The sequence below is a fragment of the Lissotriton vulgaris genome, unplaced genomic scaffold (genome assembly GCF_964263255.1).
Source record: "Lissotriton vulgaris unplaced genomic scaffold, aLisVul1.2 SCAFFOLD_3764, whole genome shotgun sequence".
NCBI lineage: Eukaryota > Metazoa > Chordata > Amphibia > Caudata > Salamandridae > Lissotriton > Lissotriton vulgaris.
In genome coordinates, this window is record NW_028242426.1 from 42,419 (window position 1) to 67,297 (window position 24,879).

The 24,879-nt window shown below is 44.5% G+C and overlaps 1 long non-coding RNA gene across 1 annotated transcript in view; it reads left to right on the top strand.

Moving 5' to 3' along the window:
• Positions 1 to 9,027: 9,027 nt before the first annotated feature.
• Positions 9,028 to 24,879, top strand: part of LOC147668965 (uncharacterized) — a 67,366-nt gene continuing 51,514 nt past the window's right edge. The window contains exon 1 of the long non-coding RNA XR_015303769.1: positions 9,028 to 9,107. This is a non-coding gene — a long non-coding RNA (uncharacterized LOC147668965). The remainder of the gene's footprint in view (positions 9,108 to 24,879) is intronic.

Here is a 24,879-nt window from a genome sequence, read left to right on the forward strand (position 1 = left end):
TCGCTGCTAAGATGAAAGTTCACTTAAAAGATTACTGACAAAGGGAGCGTTGCTAGAACTAACTACTATACAGTCACCAACCAGCGTTTTAGGACTCTTACCCACCCAGGAGACCCGTCTGACCATATTGATGCAATTAAATAAGAGGCAAACATCACATTTGTCCTTTGAACCAATAGCAACCTTATTCCTCAATCGAGTGTAGTTCTCCTTCATTCCGGCCTTCAATTTTGATACTGTTAAAGGGCTCCTAAAATGACACACTAGCAGCTATTGCCATTTCTTCTTCAACAGTAGTAATCTCTCCTGTAATTACCCCTACTGCAGAGGATAAGAATGTCAAGATATTGAATCCTTTAGAGAACTGCCACTGTTCATTGAGAACAGGTTAAGATTTGCTCTTACTCATGTTGTAATTGATTGGCTGCAACAAAGCCAAAGGGCGTGACCTAGTCTGGTCTCAATCAGGCAGAGATGGGCCTGCTGTTGGCCCGGTCTTCATCTGGGCTTTAGCCCGGGTGCACCCTTCGCTGTGGGACTCCAGCTGGTGCTATTTAGTGCATTTGATGAAGTCCGTCTGTGAAAGAGGCTCTGGTAGGGAGTCCTGGGCCCACCAGCAGTCTCTGTGTCTCCCGCACATAGGCATCCGCAGAAATGTTTCCAGGGGGGGCAACATTTTAACTTCATCACCATCCTCCGACATGATTGACCACAAGTATTAAATACATTTAAAAAAATCTAATAAGAAAAAGTGCCTAAATAAACAAAGAAATCCATAGGGGGAAGAGAAAAATCTTGTGAGGCGCCACATCAGACAACCTGGCAAGTAATAAAACAGAGGGAAAACTAAAAATGACTGGTAAAAAACCAAAACATTCTAAATCAGGTTGATGCGGTTTTAGAGCATGGGTACTCACAAACTTTCTCTCAGGGGCCAAATTTACAGTGTAGTTTGTGGCTGAGGGCCGCACTGGTGGGGGCGGGGTCAGGGAGGGAGGGGGTGGGGCTAGAGCAACAAAAAAACTATGACCATGAGGTTGAACACAGGTCCCTGCAGCGGACGCCTTGATCTGCTGAGCCAACAGACCCGGCATACACACATCTTTCTTTCTCTCTTTCTCTCTCTCTCTCTCTCTCTCTCTCTCTCTCTCTCTCTCTCTCTCTCTCTCTCTCTCTCTCTCTCTCTCTCTCTCTGTCTCCCTCCCTCTCTCTCTGTCTCCCTCCCTCTCTCTCTCTGTCTCCCTCCTTCTCTCTCTGTCTCCCTCCCTCTCTCTCTGTCTCCTTCCCTCTCTCTCTGTCTCCCTCCCTCTCTCTCTCTCTCTCTCTCTCTCCCTCTCTCTCCCTCTCTCTCTGTCTCCCTCCCTCTCCCTCTCTCTGTCTCCCTCTGTCTCACACACACTGTCTATCTCTCTCACCCTCCCTCTCTCTCCCCCTCCCTCTCTCTCTCCCTCTCCCTCTCCCTCTCTCTCTCCCTCTCCCTCTCCCTCTCTCTCTCTCTCCCTCTGTCTCTCTGCCTCTGTCTCTCTCCCTCTCTCTCACTCCATCCCTCCCTCTCTCTCCCTCCCTCTCTATCCCTCCGTCTCTCTCCCTCCATCCTCTCTCTCCCCATCCCTCTCTCCCCATCCCTCTCTCCATCCATCTCTCTGTCTCCCTCACTCTCTCTCCCTCTACCTCCCTCCGTCTCTCTCCCTCCATCTCCCTCTTTCTCCCTCCCTCCCCCTCTCCCTCCCTCCCTCTCTATCCCTCCCTCCCTCTCTATCCCTCCCTCTCTACCCCTCCCTCTCTACCCTTCCCATCCCTCTCTATCCCTCCCTTTCTCTCCCTCCCTCTCTCTCCCTCCTTCTGTCTGTCTCCCTCCCTCTGTCTGTCTCCCTCCCTCTGTCTGTCGCCCTCCCTCTGTCTGTCGCCCTCCCTCTGTCTGTCTCCCTCCCTCTGTCTGTCTGTCGACCTCCCTCTGTCTGTCTGTCTCACCCTCCCTCTGTCTGTCTCACTCCCTCTGTCTCCCTCACTCTGTCTCCCTCCCTCTCTCTGTCTCAGTCTCACTCCCTTTGTCTCACTCCCTTTGTCTCACGCCCTCTATCTGTCTGTGGCCCTCTGTCTGTCTGTGGCCCTCTGTCTGTCTGTCGCCCTCTGTCTGTCTGTCGCCCTCTGTCTGTCTGTCGCCCTCTGTCTGTCTGTCGCCCTCTGTCTCCCTCCCTCTGTCTCCCTGTCTCTCCCTCTGTCTCACTCCCTCTGTCTCCCTCCCTCTGTGTCCCTCCCTCTCTACCCCTCCCTCTGTGTCCCTCCCTCTCTATCCCTCCCTTTCTCTCCCTCCCTCTCTCTCCCTCCTTCTGTCTCTCTCCCTCCCTCTGTCTGTCTGTCTCCCTCCGTCTGTCTCCCTCCCTCTGTCTGTCGACCTCCCTCCCTCTGTCTGTCGACCTCCCTCTGTCTGTCTGTCGCCCTCCCTCTGGCTGTCGCCCTCCCTCTGTCTATCGCCCTCCCTCTGTCTGTCGCCCTCCCTCTGTCTGTCACCCTCCCTCTGTCTGTCACCCTCCCTCTGTCTGTCTCCCTCCCTCTGTCTGTCTCCCTCCCTCTGTCTGTCTCCCTTTCTCCGTCTCCCTCCCTCTGTCTCCCTCCCTCTCTTTGTCTCACACCCTTTGTCTCCCTCCCTCTGTCTCCCTCCCTCGATCTCCCTCCCTCTGTCTCCCTCCCTCTGTCTCCCTCCCTCTGTCACCCTCCCTCTGTCTCCCTCTCTCTGTCTCCCTCTCTCTGTCTCCCTCTCTCTGTCTCCCTCGCTCTGTCTCCCTCGCTCTGTCTCCCTCGCTCTGTCTCCCTCGCTCTGTCTCCCTCGCTCTGTCTCCATCGCTCTGTCTTCCTCGCTCTGTCTTCCTCGCTCTGTCTTCCTCTCTCTGTCTTTCCCTCTCTCTCTGTCTCCCTCCCTCTGTCTGTCTCCCTCCCTCTGCCTGTCTCTCTCCCGGTCTGTCTCCCTCCCTCTATCGCCCCCCTCCCTCTGTCTGTTGCCCTCTGTCTCTCTCCCTCTGTCCCCAGCCCTATCTGTCCCCCGCCCTATCTGTCTCCCTCTCTCTCTGTCTCCCTCTGTCTGTCTCTGTCCCCGTCCCTCAGTCTCCCTCCCTCAGTCTCCCTCCCTCAGTCTCCCTCCCTCAGTCTCCCTCCCTCAGTTTTCGTCCCTCAGTCTCCGTCCCTCTGTCCCCCTCCGTCTCTGTCTCCCTCTCTCTCGGTCTCCCTCTCTCTCGGTCTCTCTCTCTCTCTCGGTCTCCCTCTCTTTCCCTCTCTCTCGGTCTCTCTACCTCTGTCTGTCTCTGTCTGTCTCCCACCCTGTATCTCCCTCTATCTGTCTCCCTGTCTGTCTGTCTCCCTTCCCTATGTCGCCCCCTTCCCTCTCGTGCCCCCTTCCCTCTGTCTGTCTCCTTCTGTCTGTCGCCCTCTGTCTCCCTGCCTCATTGTGCTTATCTATAATAATGTCCCCACTCGCCTCTTTCACTATCTTCTCTCATCAATTATTTCTCACTCTTTCCTCTCCGTTTGTCTCTACTCCCCACTCCGTCTCTTATTTTTCCTTTTGGCTCTGTCTCTCTTTTATCTCTCCTCTGCTCTTACGTCTCCCTTACATTTTTCCACTACAACATTGTCAAAATCGAATTTTCATTTTTTTCCATTTTAAGTCATATTGTTCTTTAAATGTAGTTATTTCAGTCCTTAGTGGTTTTTTCCGTAGTATTTCCACTCTTAGCTGTATTAGCACTCTCCCCATTGCACAAATTCATAACAATGAAACTTTCAATTTCAATCCAGTCTGTCACTTCACAGTTTTTAAACTAAGAATGTTGGCACTAACCACGCTCCCCAAACGACGCCCCCACCCACGCCCCTTAGCTTTGTATCTGATCGTTGTGGCCTGCTGTGAGGGACTAAAGCTCACGGCCCCTGCTAATTGTGCTGCTTGAAAGCATCAGCTGCTCCCCAAGAACTCAACGTCATCTCCTGAGGCCTGGGATGGGGGGAGATGCTCCATGCTGTATCTCCTCTGCCGGCCCATTGTCATACTGCCCATGACAATGGAACGGCTGCCTCTGTGACCTGCTGGGACTCGCACTCGGGCTGTACTGTAGCAGTCTTTCAGGTGTCGCCCCAGCAGGAAAGTCGGCCCAGGTATGTGGGCCCATCCTCTAGAAGCGCCCCCTCTTGCCCCCCCCCTCCCCCCGCGGACGCCCATGCTCCCGCACTGCAGGATTTAGGATGGCACTATGTAGCAAGTTTGAGGACCCGCCGCTCCTGTGAAAGGGGCTCTAATTGATGAAGTCCCGGGAAAAACAGCAGTCGCTGAGTCTCCTACCCTGCAGGATTCCGACTAGCACTTTGTAGTGCATTCAATTAAGTCCCACCTGTGAAAGGAGCTCTGGTAAATAAAGTCTCTGGCCCACCAGCAGTCGCTGTGTCTCCCTTTTTGTCACCTAAAAACAGTATCTGTGGTTTTGTTAATAATAATGCACCCACGCATAATGGTATTCCTGACATAAATGTGTGTAGAATTTTAAGCATAAGCCTTAGACGTAGAGGGAATATGCCCTGAACCTGAGTTTTCGTAGTTGTAATAAAACCTGAATGTTCATAGTTACTATGGATCTTTTCTTATCATCAAGTTTTCTCTCTTTTATAAAGAAAATTGCCTGGACAATATTTTTTATTAGATCTGGAATAAGACTTTTTGATTTTAATAAAATTATATTCATTATATACATATTTGGGCTTTCTGCCAGCCCTCATCATCCTTTTGTCTGTTGTTGTGTCATTCACATATTTTTTCCGTGTACTACAGCATACAGCATAGAGTAGTGCATCAGCCCACTTCAGCAATTTGATAACTTCACTGTGAGTGATAGTAGTCTGCCCTTTCACAAGGATTACATCCACATACAAAGTAGTTCCCTTCAGTACCAGGGGCTACTTTTTAATTTTGGTGAAAACTCAGTAGGTCCCCCAACAATAACATGTCACAACAGCCAGCAAAATGAACGTCTACAAAGCCCAAAAGTCTGGCAGCCATAGCCAGACTCATTGGTTTTGCCAATGCTTGTTTTGGTCAGTATTTAATTAAAATATATATATAACTAGTATGAATACTTAATTACCGGGGCTTTCATCCAGCACTCTTGATCCATTTGTCTACCCACCTTAGCATATAGAATGTGACTGAGGCAGCATTCTATTCTTTCAAAATGTGCATATTTACACATTTGCACATTTACATTCTTTCTTACAACAACCATTCACAAAATATAAATATTGCCTAAGCCTAAAGGGCAGCTGCCATCACCAGATTTATTGCTTATTTAAAATATATATATATATATATGTGTGTGTGTGTGTGTGTATATACATACATATATATACAGGAGGCTTTTGGATGAGTAAATAGGAGTTTTGGAGGGGAGGACTCAACCCATCAGGGGTATAGTGCTATATGAATGCAAATCTTTCTTCCCCTTTTATCTCTCCGCTATCCTTCTCACTCCAAGTAACTGACTAATATCCACCACTGAAATTACTTCATATTTCACCATATTAATTCACCACTAATCCTTTGTAGGCTTCCTGAATAGCGTGCGTCAACATGCGCTATAAAATATAAACCTTTGTCCTCCTCTATCCTTCTGCTATCATTCCAAATCCAATTAACTGACTAAGCTATCCACCACTTAAAATGTACTTGCATGTTTCACTATACTAATTCAACACTAATCCTCTATGGGTCCCGGAGTAGCATGCTACTCGCCGAAAAAGCACGTTGACGCCTCGTCAGGGGTAGTAAGCGCTATATAAATGTAATTACAATACAATACAATATATACATATATATATATATATGTGTGTGTGTATATATATATATATGTATATATACACACACACACTCATACTTGCATTGTCTTTCAGTCAGCCATATGTTGATGTGTTGGTCAGCACAGCAACAACATTAGGTAACCTTATTACACTTAGTAAGTGATAACTTTTGTTTGGGAGCAGGTAGAAATATCCTGTTTGGTGTCTAATTAATTGAAATTTAAAACCCTATTTACTGTTAATGTCTGATTTTAAGTCATAATTCTGAAAATGCAACTTTTAAAAAGTTGGCATTTTCTTGTCCAGGACATTTGGTGCCTGTTTCCTGGTTCACATGACTAGATGTAGTTGGCATTTGGCCTTTGTTTATTCCTCCCAGACAGTATCACAAAGGGGGATGGCATGTTGGCAGGATGGGTCATCCTGACCAGGTGGGAGGGGCGGAGCCGTCACCTATCTCATTTGCACTTCAAAGGGGCTGCCTCAGCACACACACAAAGAACTTCACACAGCTTTTGTGAATCCAGACCCCTGGGACCAGGGCGAGGAGAGAAGAAAACCCAGAACCAGATATGGGGAGGAAGTTAATCCCATTTCAAAGCAGGCACTGGTATAAAATTTGGAGCCTATGCTGGCATCAGTTGAGTTTCTCCTGTGAAATTATGTAGTTTTGAGGTTTGCACACTGGACTTTAAGAAGGTAACTTTTTCAGCTGAATTTACCTGGTCCCTGTATCCAACTTGCACACCACTTCGGTCAGCCTGAACGTATGACTTTGTCCCGGTCTAGTGCGACCAGATACCCTCAGTAAGCACTTTCTTCTTCTTCATGTTATTCATACTTAAACCTTTGAAGTTATATATCTTTTATTCTATCAATTGGATTTTTTTATTTTGTCTCAAATAATTTATTAAATTATACTCTATTTTTCTAAATTGTTTTGGGATTTTTCTTGTGTTGTGGTTTCACTTTATTACTGTTTGTGTTAAGCACAGGTTATGGTAGCGACAAGGATTGTGGCTGTTGCTTGAGAAGAGCTTCACAACCCCTTCCCCCCCAAACAGCAAACCGATTTTCACAACCACTAAACCAATCAGTGTGTGTCTTCAGCCTTGCTGAAGTGTGCTCACAAGTGGTATTGCTCATGCACTTATCTTTAACACATTACGCAAAGCATTATATATATATATATATATATATATATATATATATTCTGCGTAGGGAAGTAAAACAATTACGTTAATTGTGCTCATATAGTTTTAGTCACATTTTTTTAAAGTATTTTAGTAGAATATTTCGGAGTTAACCTCGGCAGCAAATATCTTTGAGGGTGTCTCTGGTTTTCCTCTCGCGCAACAATGTAGCCGTTTCTAAATCTTTTATTTTGTGTTCTTCGCCAAATTATCAACGCATGGGAGTTTATGTATAGGAAACTATAATCGAAACAGACAAAGCATGTCTGAAGTCAACTTTAAAAACGTTGTCTGGGCTTCCCATTAAGGACAAGTGAAACATGTCGGCAGATGTAACGGATAAAAAATTAAACAAAAAATGAGCGTAGGAAATAATGAGGTGGAAAGAAAAAGGCTTTATAATAAGCAGTGCAATCGGAGTGGATATTTTTTGTGGGTGTGCGGATTCCAGATCATTGTTGCTCTGAGTAACGATGGTGGGGTTTGTTATGTTAAAAAGGGTGAAAGGCTGCCAGACAGTGCCAGAGGTCAAAGGATTAGCGTGTGACAATAAGCATTGGGCAGGAAAATGCTAAACTAGGGCTAATTTTTCTTGCTCCCACCTGTGCTTTCTGTCAAATAAAAGCCGTGCGGTGGTGACACAGTGAGAATCACAGAGACAGAGGTTAATGGGTAACACCGGGTCCCTTGTCCAAAGCATCGAAGCGTGCACTGTGTCCCGCAGCCCAGTCGTAGTTGACTAGGCCCACAAGGTACCCAGACCACGGGGGCAAATTTGAGACCGGACCACTTATTTCCTTGTGTTTGAACAGCTTTAAACTATTACTTCAATCCAGCGTGTACAGTGCATGCATATATTTAAAAACCTATTTTACTAGAAGAGACGATTACCATTCTTCCATCAGCCTGATGGCTATTTATTGTATTTTCGAGCGAGAGAACCCTTGCTCCACCTAAAGCATTCATTCTAGGTTTATTTTTTTTATGAGTTTACAACTTTCATAAACGCTAATACTGTGTTTGCTGGCCGTGCAATGTTTTGAATCTGTGATTGGGCTGTTTTTAATTGGGATCATTCACTGATGAAAGGCGGCGCTAAATTTGGAACATTATAAATTCGTTAGAGAAATGTGCTCGCTGTAAATTGCAGGAAATGTGAAGCAGATTTGTACCTGTTTGTTAATTAAAATAAAAGTGTTCTACATTGTGTGGCATCATCTCCAATATCTGGAAAGACAGCGTCTATCTGCTATTGTGACTATGTTTACTGATGTATAGATTTCAAGAGTTTTAAAACTATTATGTTACTATCTTTTGGTAAACTAAAGAAATATATGTTATCAATGCAGAGAAATAGATGTTAAGAGCCTGCAGCAGTTTCTGTGTGGGAATGAATGCCCTTTGCACGTTCCACACTTATTTTTTTAAATAATCTTTGAAATGTTTAAATTTAATAAGAAGTACATTGCATCTCAGTTTACCCTCCATTACCTTTATCATTCCTTTTTTTTAAAATAAAATTGTTATTGTGTTCTTTAAAATGAAGATGAGAACTTTGGATTTGAGACATTTTTTGCAAACAATATCATGGAATTTAACGTGATCTTGAGATATATTCAGTTAGGGAGAAATCTAATTCAAACGTTTCATTCCCTTAATTTGGGAAAAATGCTAATTACTAATGGCTATGCACTGCTGGCCCCAGTATTTAAATATGATACAAAAAAAGAGTGAAAGGCATCATTTCGGTGGATGGTAAGTTTTTCTAGTCTTTGTCACAATGTGCATAATGAGATGAATTAAAAGTTAGGGTGGGCATATGTTCTCGAGGGAAAGTGGAAAATAAAGAAAGTGTCTGTCAATTCTGTTAGTTCACAGTGGTGGCCTGACAGAAAGAAACACATTTTGCGATTCTTAGTTACAGATAAAAAGAAAGGTCAAAGTTCACAGAGCTAGTTTATCGCTAAAGGTTCTCATGGATTTTTGTTTTCCCTCAGGTTTTCTGGGTTCATTGTTTAAATGGCCTCTTCCACTCAGTGATTCTGTTTTGGTTTCCATTAAAAGCCCTCCAGCATGGTAAGTAGCAAAGAAACAAAATATAGGACAAATGCATTGACCCTTTCGGCAAATTAGGAATCATTAGCTGTCCGGAATGCGCTGCATGTTGTTTTGTCGCATGGCTTTCTCTTCATAGGTTCCCAAGACCAACAGACCCCTCCGGCGAGGCCGGATTCCAAGCACGGATTTCAAAATGAGGTGAAATTGTACCGGGATCCCACTTGCAGGATCACCCTCGTTTTTTCTCTGTCCACCTCTGCTCTGTCTTTTCTGCGTAAAAATAAGTCTGCTTTTCTGGGAGTTAATTCTCGGCACGCAAATAGTGCCTTGATTGGACTGGTATGATTTTTGTGGGTTTTGGTTTGGGGCTGGTTTGAGGCACAAGCATGTTTCTCCTGGCTCTACAGTCAGGGGTCCTTTTTCTGTGGGGGGCGGTGGGGCATGGTCGAACTCGGCCACCATCTCCTCTAGATGCTGTTATTATCAATCTCAGTGTAACGTCGATTATCTTTGCCAGAGTGAAATTTGAAACTGTGATGTTTGTCGTCCCACTAATGTACAATGATGTTGCCTGTTCATTTTAACACTTTCTTTGAATATGGGAAGGAAAACACCTACGGCCTTTCGCTCCTCTTTGTGGTATGAAGAGTGTCCATGTTTAGAGGCTGGCTCATGCCTTTACCCCTGGACCATCACGTTGAGCCTATAAAGAATTCCTAGTGCGGGATCAACATGCACTCTGCACATCTCGAGCTGCATTGTGGTGCAACCCCCTTTACAGAACGCAGCAAGGCTTTTGCTTTAGGATGGAGACTTGTGGTTTGATTCAGATGCAGTGTGCTGTGGGACATTGCCATGTTCTCCTAGTGCTGGTTTGTTTTATCACCGCTTGGAATTACCAGACAGCTGTGCTCACATCCAAATCTGCACCATTGCTCTCCGCCACCACACGTTTATGCCTTCCACAGGAGTACAAGCCTCTCTCACAGATAAGTCCTTTGATTGCTCATCGATTTGGTGAAGAACCTGATTTTGCCCTAAAGCGTTCTAAGGACAGTGGAGCCAGGGTCTTCACCTTAGGGTCTTTTGACCCCTGCTAAGCAGTACACACATTAGTTCCGAAAATTCAGTGGCTACACCAGGTGGCTAGCATGTAGACAGCAAAAGTCGCCCCAGTTACTGCAGCAGTAACCCCAGTTCTTTAAAGGTTGGGGTTGTCGATCTGGAAGGCAAGGCACAAGCTAACTGTGCAACCAGTCCTCCTAGTCCCCTCCCACAGTGGCATTAGCCCCCATATTTTGTGACTGAAAAGTGCTCTGTATGGTAATGACTCCTGCCCTGAGTGCCCAACGGTAATGTTGTCTGGTGTAGTGTAGTGTGTGTTAGAGATAGCGGGACACCTCTGATCCCTGACATACTCTTTAGAATAGTGATATAAGTGTTTGGGTGTGGTTAGGAAACTTAATGATGTAGTTAGTTCAGTTAATGGTTACACTATGAAGAATAAAAATGTGTAATACCGAGCTCCATGTGTGGCTTGATCATTTACATGTGCCCGGGCTGAGGAGGACGCTACATCTAGAGCCCTAATGCCGATTATTTTTCTCATAGGCGAACACAGATTATGCGTGTTCAGCGCGTCATAGGCCTAACAGATTATGTTCTTGTTGGACCAGGAGGAACAGGACCTTTTTAACCTGCCTCACTAGAGTGACGCTTATAGGCTCACTCACCTTTGTAAAAGTTCAGCTGCTGTGTGCTTAACTAACCATGGTCTACATCATAGTGCACGAGTAGTGACTGCTTTGGTTGTATGTGTGCCTGGGAAGGGTACATTACAGGGATAGAGTAGTACTGTGTAGTACATGTGTGATTAGTGCATGTGCTGAGTGTACGTATGCCTGTGAGGAATACATGACATGAAAGATGTGGCGCTGTGCAGTGCATGTGCAATGAAAGCATGTGCTGGGTGTTGTGTTCTTGCATGAAGTATAATACATGAAGGATGAAGTGTTGTGCAGCTCGCACATGGTAGTGTGTGTGCTGGTAGTGCTGTGTGTGTAAATAGCACAATAACCACAAACTGAGAGACAGGGAAGTGAGGCTACTCTAGCTTCCCTCAAATACATTTAAACTCACCTAAAGTGATGGTCTGAAGTATGCTGTAAAAGAAAAGCAAAAACCGAGCAAGTGTTCACTTTGTCTTTCAATATACTAGATGTGCTTACAAGAGGGTCAAAGTGGGATATAGAAAATGTTAGGGGAAAATCATTAGATTTTTTAAAAATGCCCTCACTCACTATGTAGTGGCATGCTTCATCATAGGGTCGCTGTCAACACCCAGGTACAGACCAGCACACTGGATGAAGCGCTCATTTTTTTTTGGGGGGGGGGGGGGGTGCGGGAGTGAGGGAGGGTAGAAACAAGAATGAAAGACATGTTTTTCAAGTGAGGGATCCCTAATGCAGAAAGAAATACAGATTAAAACTGTCTAAGAGGGTACCTTATATACTCATTTATTAATGGTCCCCCTTGACGGTATTAAAAATTAAGTGTTGGGTGTATAGGAGGAGTTACCGTTCCTGTACCCCATCTGCTGTAAATAACGCACCCTGGTTGGACATAGAAAACCCTCCGTGCTGAACTGTGCACGCAGACTGAGTGTGTGTGTGTGTGTACACACTCGTGTAGTGAACATGTGTGTACTTGTAACACTACAATGCATGGAGGTACACATGCAGGACAGTAAGTGTGCTGTAAATGTACACTTAGGCAGTGTGCCTGCAATGGTAGATTACATGGAGGACCTAGGATCCAGTTGGGAAGCCCAGGCCTGCCTGGTGAGGACATGAGGAGAAGAATCCCCTCCCAGACAGATTTGTGTATTGCTACATTCCTGTGAGCTACATAGGACACACATTAGAGTGAAAAGGAAGAGACGCCCTTTACACTTGAAAAGACTGCTCTTTTATTCAGTGAGAGATCACAAGGAAGTGGCCTGGACACATCTTAGAAAGAGAGATGGGACTGATAAGGGAATCATAGGCTGGGTGTCTGGGATTAACCTTTTGATGCACATACCACTGAGGTTGACATCCAAGTGTGAACTTTAGTCACTCCAATGAGTGGTGCTGTGGGACAATCAGCTTAAGAGTCTTGTCTGCTGTGACAGACATCTTTCATGAGGTAAGACGAAAGAGAGAAATGTCCACTTCAAAAGGAGCAGAATCTCAACATAAAACTACAAAGACTCAGACCTGAAATACCATTTGGATTCTGGAAAAAGACTATAATAAGGGGAGGTTGAATACCCCCAAATTTGTCATCTGCTAAACTATCAGATGGGCTGTGTGAGAAGGGGAAGCTCTGCCAGATTTCTGCCTGTGACCAGGACTAGGGACAAAGGCCTGCTAGTCTCCCTGCTGGGTGAGAGGACTTCACTCAGGACACCAAGATCACCTGCCCTGGAACCTGAAATACCTTTGTCTGCCTTCTTCCCAAGACCAGTGTGCCTTGGTTAGGGAGAGGAGTGCTTTAGAGGGAGGGCAGTCCAGTGGGGAAACCTGCTCAAAGATTCCCCAAGCAAGGAGTGAGGCTGTGCACCAATCAGGCCGTTTCTTGTGTGCAGTATTGGCTGTGCAACCCTCGTATGCCTGGAGAGGGCTGACTTTTTCCGAGCCGTATCGGAAGCGCTTTGCGGGAAGCACCAGACTGTAACACACCACCGCGGTGTACCTATATGCCAGAGGCAATTATTGGTGATCTGATTTCGGGCCAAGAGCGTGCGACTTGTGACTGCTGAAATCGGGAACCCCGTATACCAGGAGGGACCGCTGTAGTGAGGGCAATCGCATATGGAAGGTCTGCACCCTGATTGTGAGGACCACAACAACCCTGTTTGCCAGTAGGGGCTGCTGGAGCACTTTGGCCGGGGTTCGGGATGTCACCTGGACCAAAGGACTCTACTGTGACCAACAGGTCGAGCCCGCACACTGTGATCTGCTCCTGACCGATTTCCTGAGGATCACCAAGACAACGCAAAGGAAGTTGTACACTTGTTTGAGCTCCGACAGGGAACCAGAGGATCACACCAGCACCCCCTCTGGGAGGGGAAAGAGCAACTTACCTTTGTGTCTTCTGAGCGGGAGCTACTCCGATCCCTAGAACAAACCTACAGCGCTGCTTGACAGAGAGAGACTGCGCCATTGATGCTGCCTCGCCCATCGTGAGCGGCCCGACTTCACCATGGAGGATCCGGACTCGTGAGCACCGGAGGAGAGGGTATTAGCTGCACCGCTGAACACTGCCGTACTGCTGGAGTGGTAAAACTGGTACTGGGCCTTTGGGGCCCCTTGGGGACTTGCTGCCAATGGTGCTGCTGCACCATAGACACTTTTAGGTAATAGCTAAAGAGTCAAAGGGAGAACTCTTGAATCCGGCCGAATCGTTTGCATTCCCAGGATGTGGCCACCAGTGAATGGGGAATAACTCTGTACACGTTACATGAACGGGGCGTCACAGGAATATGCCTGACAACTACTAGAGCCCAGAGCTCAAAGGGGTTGTGTTATTCTGAATGTGATATACTTTTGCATGTGTAGAGTCAGTCAGTCAGTCATAAATTGTTTATTTCAGAAAATATTTTCCATAAAACATGCATCCAACAATAAGTACATACAACATTAAAAACGTCAAACGTTTAAAAATCATAAAACCCAAATAAACATGGCAATCACTTAATAGAATAACAACAACTAAATATTAAAACTCAATCTTTTCTTTACAGCACTCCTATAGACAAATGTGTTCTGTTATTAGCATCTGTAAAACCATTAGTGCAGGTATTGCCTGGAAAAAAATCATACCTTTAAGAAGAGGAATTATACATTTGTGTCGAAGGCCACAATAAAAACCACAGAAAACAAGATAGTGAATGGTGTCTTGTCGTGAAAGGTTGTCACATTGACTAGGGGGGAGATTCTCCATCCGTAACCACACGTTACGAAACACGAGCAGTTGATGTATCATCCCTGAACGAAATCTAGTTAGGAGGTAATGATGAAAGCAGTTATTGACAAAAATTAAATAGGGCTCGACAGGAAAGATTGTTTTGCGCAGTACCAATCCCCTTACCGATCCTTCGTGCAATTGTAAAGCCTCCCTGTCAGATTTTCTATGGCCGAGGAAATTTCCCTTGGTCCACGTTATATCAGATTTTATGTTCGATTCAAAGGCTGTAATCTCCTCAGGCTGCCCAAGAGATTGAAAACCCTTTTGCACATACTTCAGCCAAGCAATATTTTTCCCATAATTCAAAGAGAGACAACCCCTCAAAAATATCCAGTTCAACTCGAGTTTTGGATTAACCCATATCGCCAGCCATTTTAAAAGAGGTCGAAAGCCAATTAGATCTACTGTGTAACCCTTCCCTGCATCCTCATGGAATATGAAAGAGAATATACCACTTGGCAAAGCCAACAAATGTTTAAAAATTTTCAACTACTGGAAGCTGAGAATAATCAACATATCCACACAATTCGCTACCGTATAATACAGCAGACCTACATTTGCATCAAAGTTCTTTAATAGGGTGTGAAAAGCTTTGTTCCCAAGTCTGGCAGCAAAATCAAAAATTGCGCCCACTGTCCTTCGAAAAGAGAGACTGTTTGACAAAAATCAAATTATGCCAGGTTCCCTTCTGATCAAACAAAACCCCAAGATATGTTAACAAGGGGACCCTTTTGTTTTGCACTCCCATTATAGTGTGTCTTCTACTCTCCGTAGTACTTGAGCTAATGACCATAACATGTGACTACCCCAAATTAGTAGAGGGTTCAAGGGAGTCCATACATTTTACAAATGAATCTAAAAGTCGTGAAAGACACAAAGCCCTCCTTACTAGAATGACGTATTATCTGCATACAGGAGAACTGTAATCAGTCTCTTACCCATTCGGGGGTAGATCTAGGGCCTCCTGTAATAAATGTTCCTTGAGACGATGAATATATGATGAAAATAAAAAAGGGGCCAAAATACAGCCCTGTTTGACTCACCGAGGGCAGTGGTGGTGGGTGATTTTAGAAGGGAGGGGGGCGGACGGGACACACAAACACACACACACACACACACATACATACTCCCAACTATGCATTCACACACACACATCCATTCTCAGCACTCATTACCAAATATTCAAACATGCACACACTCACACACTCAACATTTAATGTAAAAAAATCACACTTACCTGCTGCTTTGCCTGGGATGTTCTAAGGGCAGCCAATGTGGCAAGGCAACAGTCCCTATGTGGTCACAGAGTGGGATGGGGTCGGTGAGACTGCTGGCCCCCACCCCACTCTGTGACAAAGTGTCACTGATTGACACTCGACCCTAGGCACTTCAGGGCTTAAAACTGAAGCAGACAGGTTTGAGGCTGTCAGTAACGCTACCCCTCGTCAATGAGGGGGAGGGCCTCAAGGACCTTTTCTGAGCTGAGGAGGTCATCCCCATAGGAGCTGTGACTTCCTCAGCCCTGGAAAATTCCACTCAGGCAGCCAGGTGGAGAAGTGTGGCTCAATTGTTAGAGCGGCAGACCCTGTTGCAGAGGTCTAGCCCGGGACCAGGGTTCAATTCCCCGACTCGGCGGGGCTTGGGCTCAAAATTCCACAGACCTGATATTTCTTGCCTCAGTGCCTATTCCAATCATGGAGTCCCACTCTGCAACTCTGGGCAATAGCTTGCTTAATCTCCATAACGGCCCCCACAACGCTAAGGATGCCTGGCCTCCACCTTGGGGGTGCCCAGGAGTGGACGCCTCACAGGGAAAGCCAGGATGGGTTCCACAGCGGTATTCGTACAAGCGCCTTGAGACCCTTGTAGTGCGCTATACAAGTATCAATTTACATTTTTTTACATTTACAGGAGCCCTCACATTTAGTGCATGTCCAGCTGTCTGACCTGAAAATGAACAGTGTCTGTCAGGCTGACATTTGCTGAGCCTGATAGACACTGTTCTTGAGGGGCAAAAGGTGAGGGGGCGTGGCCCCTTAATCCCAATGGACTGGGCGCGGCTGCCCGAGTGATGGCAAATTATTCTGTACGGTCTCCATACCTAACACAAGTAGACATATTCATATGCTGATTAGCCAGAAAATGAAGAAGCTCATTGTCAAATCCCAAGGAGATCATCAAAGGCCAGAGTTTGCTTCTTTTAACACAGTCAGATGCGGAAGAGGGATCTTTAAATGCTGTATGGATGGATGTATGGATGCTCCCCTGCTTAGCCACTGTAAACTTGATGATAATTAAGTAAAGGTTCAGGGCCTGATCAGTTGTGCTTTCCCCTGTCTGAAGCCATATTGAATATCAAAAATAATCCCATTCTGCTCCGACCACTCCTGCAATCAAGCTGAAATGACGTACGCCACTATTTTGACTGTGGAATCCAATATTGATCTGTAACATTTTGGGTCTGTCTTATCTCCCTTTTTGAAAATCATGATAATCACAGAACAGATCCATGACAAGGGAACCCCGGTTTTGACTACAGCATTCAAGAGCATAGGAAGCAGGGGTGCCCACAGATTAACGTTCAGCTTAAATATATCAATGGGAACCCCATCAGGTCCAGGTGCCTTATTACTGCAAATCCTTGACTTCCTCTGGTTCAAACCAAAGATTAGGATAATACCAGACAGTGGAGGTCTCCTCCCTCACTCTGACAGAGACCATAGGTCCATATATACCTCTAAAATAAGTCACCCACAGGTCTGGAGCTATAAATTCATGGATGGCTGGTGAGTCATTACTGAAAAAAATAAAAAGGATGATTGGCAATTTCCCAGAACGTTTGATAAAAACTTGGTTAAAGATCCGTGCATTCCTTCCTTCCAATGGTTATCTGGTCATACGTGAAGTCAGGGTGCTGGTGGGGTATCACCTCTGAATGATAATTGTTTAGTATTGATAGGTGAACACCGTTCCTTTTCTCGGGCAGGGTCTCCCCCCTGCACCACTACTGTTCCCAATGAGGATTTCCCCTTAATCTTATTCTGTTTTTCCTCAGAACTTTTATATTATTGTTTAGCATATGTCACATCAACGAATTTATACATATCTTCAAAATATTCCTTCAGATAATTTCATTGTTATTATTCATTTATTCAAGAGCTCATTCATGGTGTACAATTACAGTATTCCTCTCGTATTACACCTGTCCCCTTAGTCTCCAAAGCATTTTCTACCTTAGTTGGTCCTTCAACAGGGGGGGTAGTTTCCCTTCTAGATTGAGACGAGGTACACCGGACAGGTTTTCCAGCATGTTTGTAAATCCGCCTACATTCTTTCACTTTAGATGCCACTCTAGGCTTAGAATGAAGGGCCCAAACCAAATCATAAGCCATCAAACAGCCCTAGTCAAACCAACCAGAGGAAGCCCACCTGCCACTATTCCCTGATGAGTGAGCATAACGCTTACTCTAGAATAATTATTAGAAAAACAGCCACCCAGTATTTCTCTTGGAGATCTACGGATAGACAAACCTTAAAATCCACATTATCCATTTGTAACCGACTCAATTAGTAAAAGAGTACAGGCAGATCCTCTTCCAGCTTATGCTTCTCCCTTGAGCAACTAGCAACACATCATTATCCTTTGAAAATGAGTGGTGAATAGAGGGTCCTGCAACATCCCAATATATGGAAACCTTAATCGAATTATGACTAGTCTAAGCTAGTCTAAAAATATTGTACTTTGAAAGGAAAGGGCTGAACTAAGCCAAGAGGAGAACATAATCAATTATAGTATCCACCCCCCTTCCAATGTATGACGGTCCAAAGGAGATATAAAGGTCTTTCCCAAGACAACCCACAGCCAAATAATAAATTAAAATCACACATAACATTATTCAACAGATCTCCCGTGGAGTATGCTTGAAGTATAAGAAGTGCTACTCCACCTTGCTAAGTATCCCACTCACAGTTTTTAACACGCAAGTGCAAGTTGAAATCACCCACAATGACCACTGGAATAAACACACTGAACTCTCCTTTCAGCCGATCTAAACAAGTCTGTTGGCCAACCAACTGTGTTGAGGTCTCTAGTGATGCGTTAGTGTTATGAAAATTCAACAGAAGGACTCTATTAGCATTAGAAAGCAAAAGCTTTAATTTTCTTACCCTCTTGCATCCTCCCTGTCGACTACGCCAGGAGGCACATGCCCGTTCTGCAGTGAGTGGAAATTGAAGTTCAAGTAGGCCCAGTACCTAAGTAATCTAACGGCATCCAGATTTCGCTAGAGGCCAATCATGTTGTGCAGCAATGGCTGCTCAAAACCAATTGGTCCAGCAGCAGGCCCTTCCCCACCCAGAGATGATTTGGCTGACAAACGTGTCACTATTAGGTTGGGAAGGTCATCTGGTAGAGAGGTGAAGATCAGAAGACTCTTTTCTTTAATGGAAAACTGGCTCCAAATCAATCAGTTGGAGTTGTGGGCCATTTGTCTTGTGCTGAAAGCCTTCCTGCCATCCTTCAAGGGGCGGCATCCTTGAATTTCACAGCGGATGAGCTAAGCAGGCGGCACCTGGCAAATTGCATCTACATCATGAGGTGGAGCAAGGCATCTTCCGATTGTCCGGAAAATCCTGGCTCGATTTTTTTCACCTCTGTCAAGAACACTCAGGATCAATGTTTTTATGTGTTGAAGATTCCAGGAGAACGCTCACCAGGAGATGAGTTCCATCTGGAATGGAACATAGGACTCCTGTACACCATCCTGCCTCTCCTTCCCCAAATTCTGAACAAGATCAGCAGAACCCCAGCTCAATCTTTTCACCACAGCTGAGGGCACTCAATGTCAGCACTTATGTGAGTTGGAGCTTCCTGAGCAGCTCTGGTGGGAAGTGCCTTCCATCTAGAATGGAGCTCAGGAATCCTGTATACTTTCAGCTACTGCCGCTACATCCCCAAATTCTGAAGATCAGGAACGACTGGGCCCAAGTCATCCAGCAGACTGGGCCAGGAGAGCGTGGTATCCGGCACTCCTGGGCATAAGCATCTGTTCTCCGATCAAGCTGCCGCTTCGGGAGGATCTTTTGCTAAAGCGGCATGGCAGGGTGTTGCACTTGGGTCTGCAGACTATGCATCTCCATATTCTGAGGTTTAGCAGTAACAGCTGACCTCCTTCGGCCTTCACCCTGAGGTCACTGATGTCATCTTGGCATTAAGGTGTTCCTCTACAATTCATTGAACACCAGTTGTTGGGACAAGTTTGTCGATTGGTATGGCACCTTATAAATCGACCAATTACAGACAAATTTATCCAAAGTTTTCATTTTATTGTCTGTTCTAAGGACTTTCTTTAGGCATGTTAAGGTGTACTGATCGACGCTTTCCACTTTTTTGCTGCTGCTGGATCAGCTTTTGTTATTCCAATCACCAGTTATAATGAGATTTATGAAAGATTTGCAACATTTGTTTCCACCAAAACCTTTAATGATGCCTCAGCAGGACTTAAACTTAGTCTAGAACTTCAAGGGGACAATCATCTTTTTGTAGGGTTCTCTGGAGAAAAGAAGAGCAAGTCAGTGCAAAAACAGACCATCACTTGATGGATTGCTCTCTGTATAAAGATCTGCCCTGTACTGGCAAGGAAGCATCCCTTTGGAAGCTTGCCGGCTCATTCCAACAGGGGCAAAGCTGCTACCACTGCATTAGCATGAGGCGTGCCTTTCCTGGACACTAGTTAGACAGCTACGTGGGCGTTGGTACACATGTTCACGAAACACTACTAAATCAACAGTCTGGTCCATCAAGAGGGACACTTTTCCTGCTTTGTCCTACAGAACATTTTGTTCTGAGCTAGTTCACAGTCCCACCTCCGTGGTGGGTACTGCTGGGGTATCTATTTACAAGGATAGGAATCTGTGGTTTGAAGCTTCATCAAAACAACAAGTTACTTACCTTTTTGTGACAATCTTTCTGGTGCACTCTCTTATCAATCTGCTGCTTCTTCACCACTCCTCTCACCTCCCTCTGTTAGCTGGACTCTTTTCTATTTAAAAAGGTCCCAATCCACTAATTCACATTCTGGTCTTACTTCTGTGGACAGCCTAGAAATAACTGACATCAGCCTATGTGGGCTGCGCTTATATGTGGGTTCGCTCGTCATTTCTGGAGTGGAACAATGTTGGTGTAAAGTCGCACAACACCACCTATCAGTGCGCCTGCGAACAACTCTAGAAGGTTCCGGATTCAGTCTGACGCTTGGGGAATGTTCATAAGGTGAGGAATTTGCAGTTAGAGTATCTACTATATGGATTGTTACAGAAGGTAAATAACTTGTTCATCTGACAGATAAATAAACAAAAGTGAAGCGAGCAATGATATCAATTTCTGCTCTTGCACATTGTTATCTGTGAGTTCTTGAGATTTTAGTTTCTATATCCTCTACAGACTATGCAGCAACAAACTTTCTCTACAAATCAGGGACTTTAGGCCCATTTAATTCCATGTTACAGTCAAGGTGTCCATCTTAATCCTAGCCGCATTCCCAACCAAAATCAACATTGCAAGTGAACATCTGCTCTTATAAAAGAGTTCAATCCCAAGAACAAATGGAGTATTGTCTATTCTTAGCCAGAAAAACTATAGTATAATGCATTGGTCACGGACTGCAGGACCTCCCTACTATTTATTGGACTTGTGATGGGCTCTTTTTTGGAATTTAGAGACAAATGAAATTGAAACACTATCAAACCAGAGGTAAGCACAGAAAAAACATCTTGCTTATACCATTAGCCCCTGGAGCATGCCCTGAAATACATTTCTGTTACTCCAGCTATGATATCAGCTGTTGACACTGGTTCCTTTATATTGGCACCCTCGGCCATTAGAAATTTGCTTAATATCTCCGTCTGCCTCAAATGAAAAAATTACCAGCCCTGAACCTTGAACCAGACTCCCAACACCTATTTCAAGTGTATTCAGAAGATCAAGGGTGCTTGGATGCTAGTTTCACATAAGGCAAGATCATTTACTTCCTTGTATGAATTCTTATCCTGGGCTGTCCATTGACCAGCAGAATGCTGGTGAGTTAGGCACTCAGTAAGTTAGACTTTCTGGAGGGCCCTTGGAATTTCCGTTTCCTGGGTGCTCCCACCCTTGTTGAGCAGACTCATAAGCTGTTATCAAAGAGCAGTAGAGGCTCTTGAGGGTGTAATGAACACTGAATAAAGGGTACAGGCACACCTTGTTAGAAACAGTGCACTCTGTTGTAGTTCCGTTGGCACAGGGGTCATACTGAGAAGGCAGTCTCTGAGAATCTAACGGATTCCCAGATGGGGTCCATACACAACTTTTGAATATGAACTTGATTGGCCAAGGAATGTGGAGAAAGTGGATAATTCACTCAAACCCTATCCAACAACAGGGTCCCTGGGGCTGTGAATATCCCAGCCAATGTAATAGACTATGCAACTATCTCAACCTCCACCTCAGCAGTACAGTTGTCTTTACTGAGTAAGAGAGTCTGCAGGGAAAGACTATTGCAGTCCCCATCTCTGTTTATTTGGAAATATCGTTTGTAAATATTTACTTTGTAAGTAGTTATAATATAGTCTTTAACAATACATCGCTCCTTGCTGGATATAGGTCCTCTTAGTAAAAGTTGATGCCTTCAGCATATTGGAACTAAAGAAATCTACATGTGAAATGTTAGTGGTGGGAAGAAAACTTTAGGCCTCTATTGTAAAAGTTGCCAATAAAAACCCAGGATTCATATAGATGGAGGTCAATGTGACTGGGGTAGTTGTGCTTTGCTCTGCAAATAAAGATGCCTGGAATTACCTTATGTTGGTACTTTCTGCCCTCTGTCAGTCAAACAAAACAATTTAAGAACTCTTCCATACTTTCATAGAAAGGCAAGGACGAAGTATTTGTTCACTGCCCCTACTTGACTTGGTTCACTTATTGAGAATGATTATGGAGTTATTTAGGGGTATAGCACTCACTGGTATAGTTTCCATTTAGGCTTTTATCGTATTCTAGGAAATAGGAAAAATCTTAGTAGAACTCTTAGTCAAACAGATGCAATACCTTTTTAGTGCATTGCACCTTCAGAAATTCAGTGGGTAAATATCTTGACCCAAGAATCTGTAGAATAATGTAGCAGTGCCATGTTTGTTTTTGTCTGCAATTTCTAAATATCATATGATGAGCAATGTTAAAAGTGTCCCACATCAATGTCATCACAGTACGAGAAAACGTGTTTAGTTCAGTATCACCAAAAAAGACATCACCATAAGAGGATCAGCCTCCTTTGCCTCCTACTCATAATAATCCATTGAATCTGTCTCCAACAATTTTATTGTAACTCATTGCCACGGTTGTCTCATTATTGTAAATTGCTCCTCCCTTCTGCTGTCATACATAAAAAATGCTCTCTCTCATATCTTTACTTTTCTAATCTGCATCAGGGCAATCCGTGTACGATCCAAATGTGTTTCAGGACCCAGCACAGAAACATTTGTCCTTCCTTTCTTCTTTGTTTTTGTTTGTGCCATACCGTTGCTTTCCAGCACTGATTCCAGCTTGGTCAGTCATTATATATTTAATATCAAAATTAAGTCAATAGGTCTGGCCTTGGCAGGCTAGTTCAATGGTTAATTATTTTTCTTTTTTTATTGCAAAAATGTTCTACAAAACGAAAACATTTGGCCACCTAAACATGGCCATCATATGTTGGTTTTAACTAATTTCAATTAAAAAAAAACATTCACTGATGTGGCCATTTTACCAGTGATTTCTAACTTTTGACGGGAAAGTTCAGAGTGGGAAAAATGCTAATTTTACTCCCAGAGAAGGTCCCTCGTTGGCCGGATACTTTTTGTTCCTTACCGAGTGGAGATTTCGACCTTCGGACCTAGTCCCTTTTTTGGAGTTAAAATTCTTCCAGCGGGGCAAGGCTGCATGCTGAATTGAAATATTCAGAAGGTGAAGAAGTTCCTGGTTTGCTATTAGAGGTACTGCCTGGAGTTCAAGAAGGACAACTTCCTCAAGACCTCATCCAGCGGCTATCCAACGACGTGGAGCTCTCTTAGGCCACAGCCTGCTTCCTTGCCCCACTGAGGAGTTTTTACTTCCTTCCCATAGACTAAGTCCAAAGGAAAAACTTTTCATCGCGATGAACCAAGTACCTGACTCGCACTCCATCGTTGTCGGACTTCAGCCTTACCATTTTGCCGGTCAAACGCAACCTGATGAACCTGGTTTGGGCTTAATACTTTTTGGTGCTGTTTTGAACCTAAAACTGTAAAAAATCATAAATCTGGTTCAATTTATTGGATTTTTGTTGTTTTGGTGTCATTGCCTTTATTAAAATATTATCCATTTCTCTTTAGTTTGGGATTGTTCTTGTGTTGGAATTTTTCTTTTTTTGTGTTTTCACTTTATTACTGTTAAATACTGTTTTTGTTGTTGTTTAAGAACTGAATAACTACTATACACACTGCCTCTAAGTTAAGCCTTACTGCTTTTGACTGATTCCAGCAACAGCAGATCCAATCCCTGTTCCCCTCTGTGGACTCTACCACTTCCAAATACTTCTTACTCCTCACCTTAACAACATCCTCTTCTGGTGGGAGGGAGGATCTGCTGTTTTGACACATATTGGGAGGCGATTATGACAGATGACAAGGCCATACAGCTAGCAGACTTCCTTTAGAGCATGCTCTCTGGCTCATGCCTCGATCTGAGAAGCAGAAGTCCTAGCCTTGCTGGACAAGGAGGCATAAAGGTGGTGCCTGTGAAGAAGATGACCACAGTGCCTTACAGTCTTTACTTCTTATTTCCCAAGAATGACAGAGGCCTAAGGCGTATCTTGCGTCACTGATCTCTGAACTTATTCATTTGCCAAGACAATTTGAAGATGCTGTCCTTGGTCTGGGTCCAGTTAGCCTTGAACTTGGGAAATTGGTTAGCATGCCTGGACCTTCTGGACTATACTTTCCTCGTCCAATTCTGTCTTTCCACGACTGCCTTTTTGAGGTTCACATGGGGAACCAGCACTATCAGTTAGTAGTCCCACCATTCAGACTGATGACCACCCCATGCGTCTTTACAAAAGTGCTGGCAGTCGTGGCCGCTTCACTGTGACAGTAGTCCTAGGTGCTAAGGACCATCTCTAGCAGAATATTACTTGACTCTAACACCTGGACTTTACAAGCGCGATAACCACCCTGCATCCGTATTGCACTGGGTGCTGCTATTACCACATTATTGTTCACATTTTATCTGCCCTAGTCACATCCATTTTCTTTCTTGCGCCACTTGTAGCTCTTGACTTATGCACCGATTACAGATATGTTGCTTGCCTTGGTCGGCCCAGCACCTGTCACATATAACCATGTCCTTTGGTTTCTTCATGTCTTCTTCTGTGATTATCTCTCCCTGATGGGTTTTGACTTATCGGTTGGGAGTCATGTATGCACTTAGTAACAATTCCCACAGGGTGGACAAAAGGTTCTCTCACTCGATACCTTTCCATGACAGCTAATTCCTTGTTTCTTTTTTCTTTTTTCTTCCTCTTTTCTTTAGCTCCTGCTGACTTTCATCATTGGTATTCTTTCACTGGCACATTCATTCATGTCCTGATGATGATCCCATGATTGTTTAGGGATATAAACTTTGTCGGCCACAGTACCTAGACTCAATTTCTAATTGTTGATATTGTACACTTGACCATTGGTACTTCAGAATTGTGACCATAACCATTGTATTCTAATTTTGCCACAC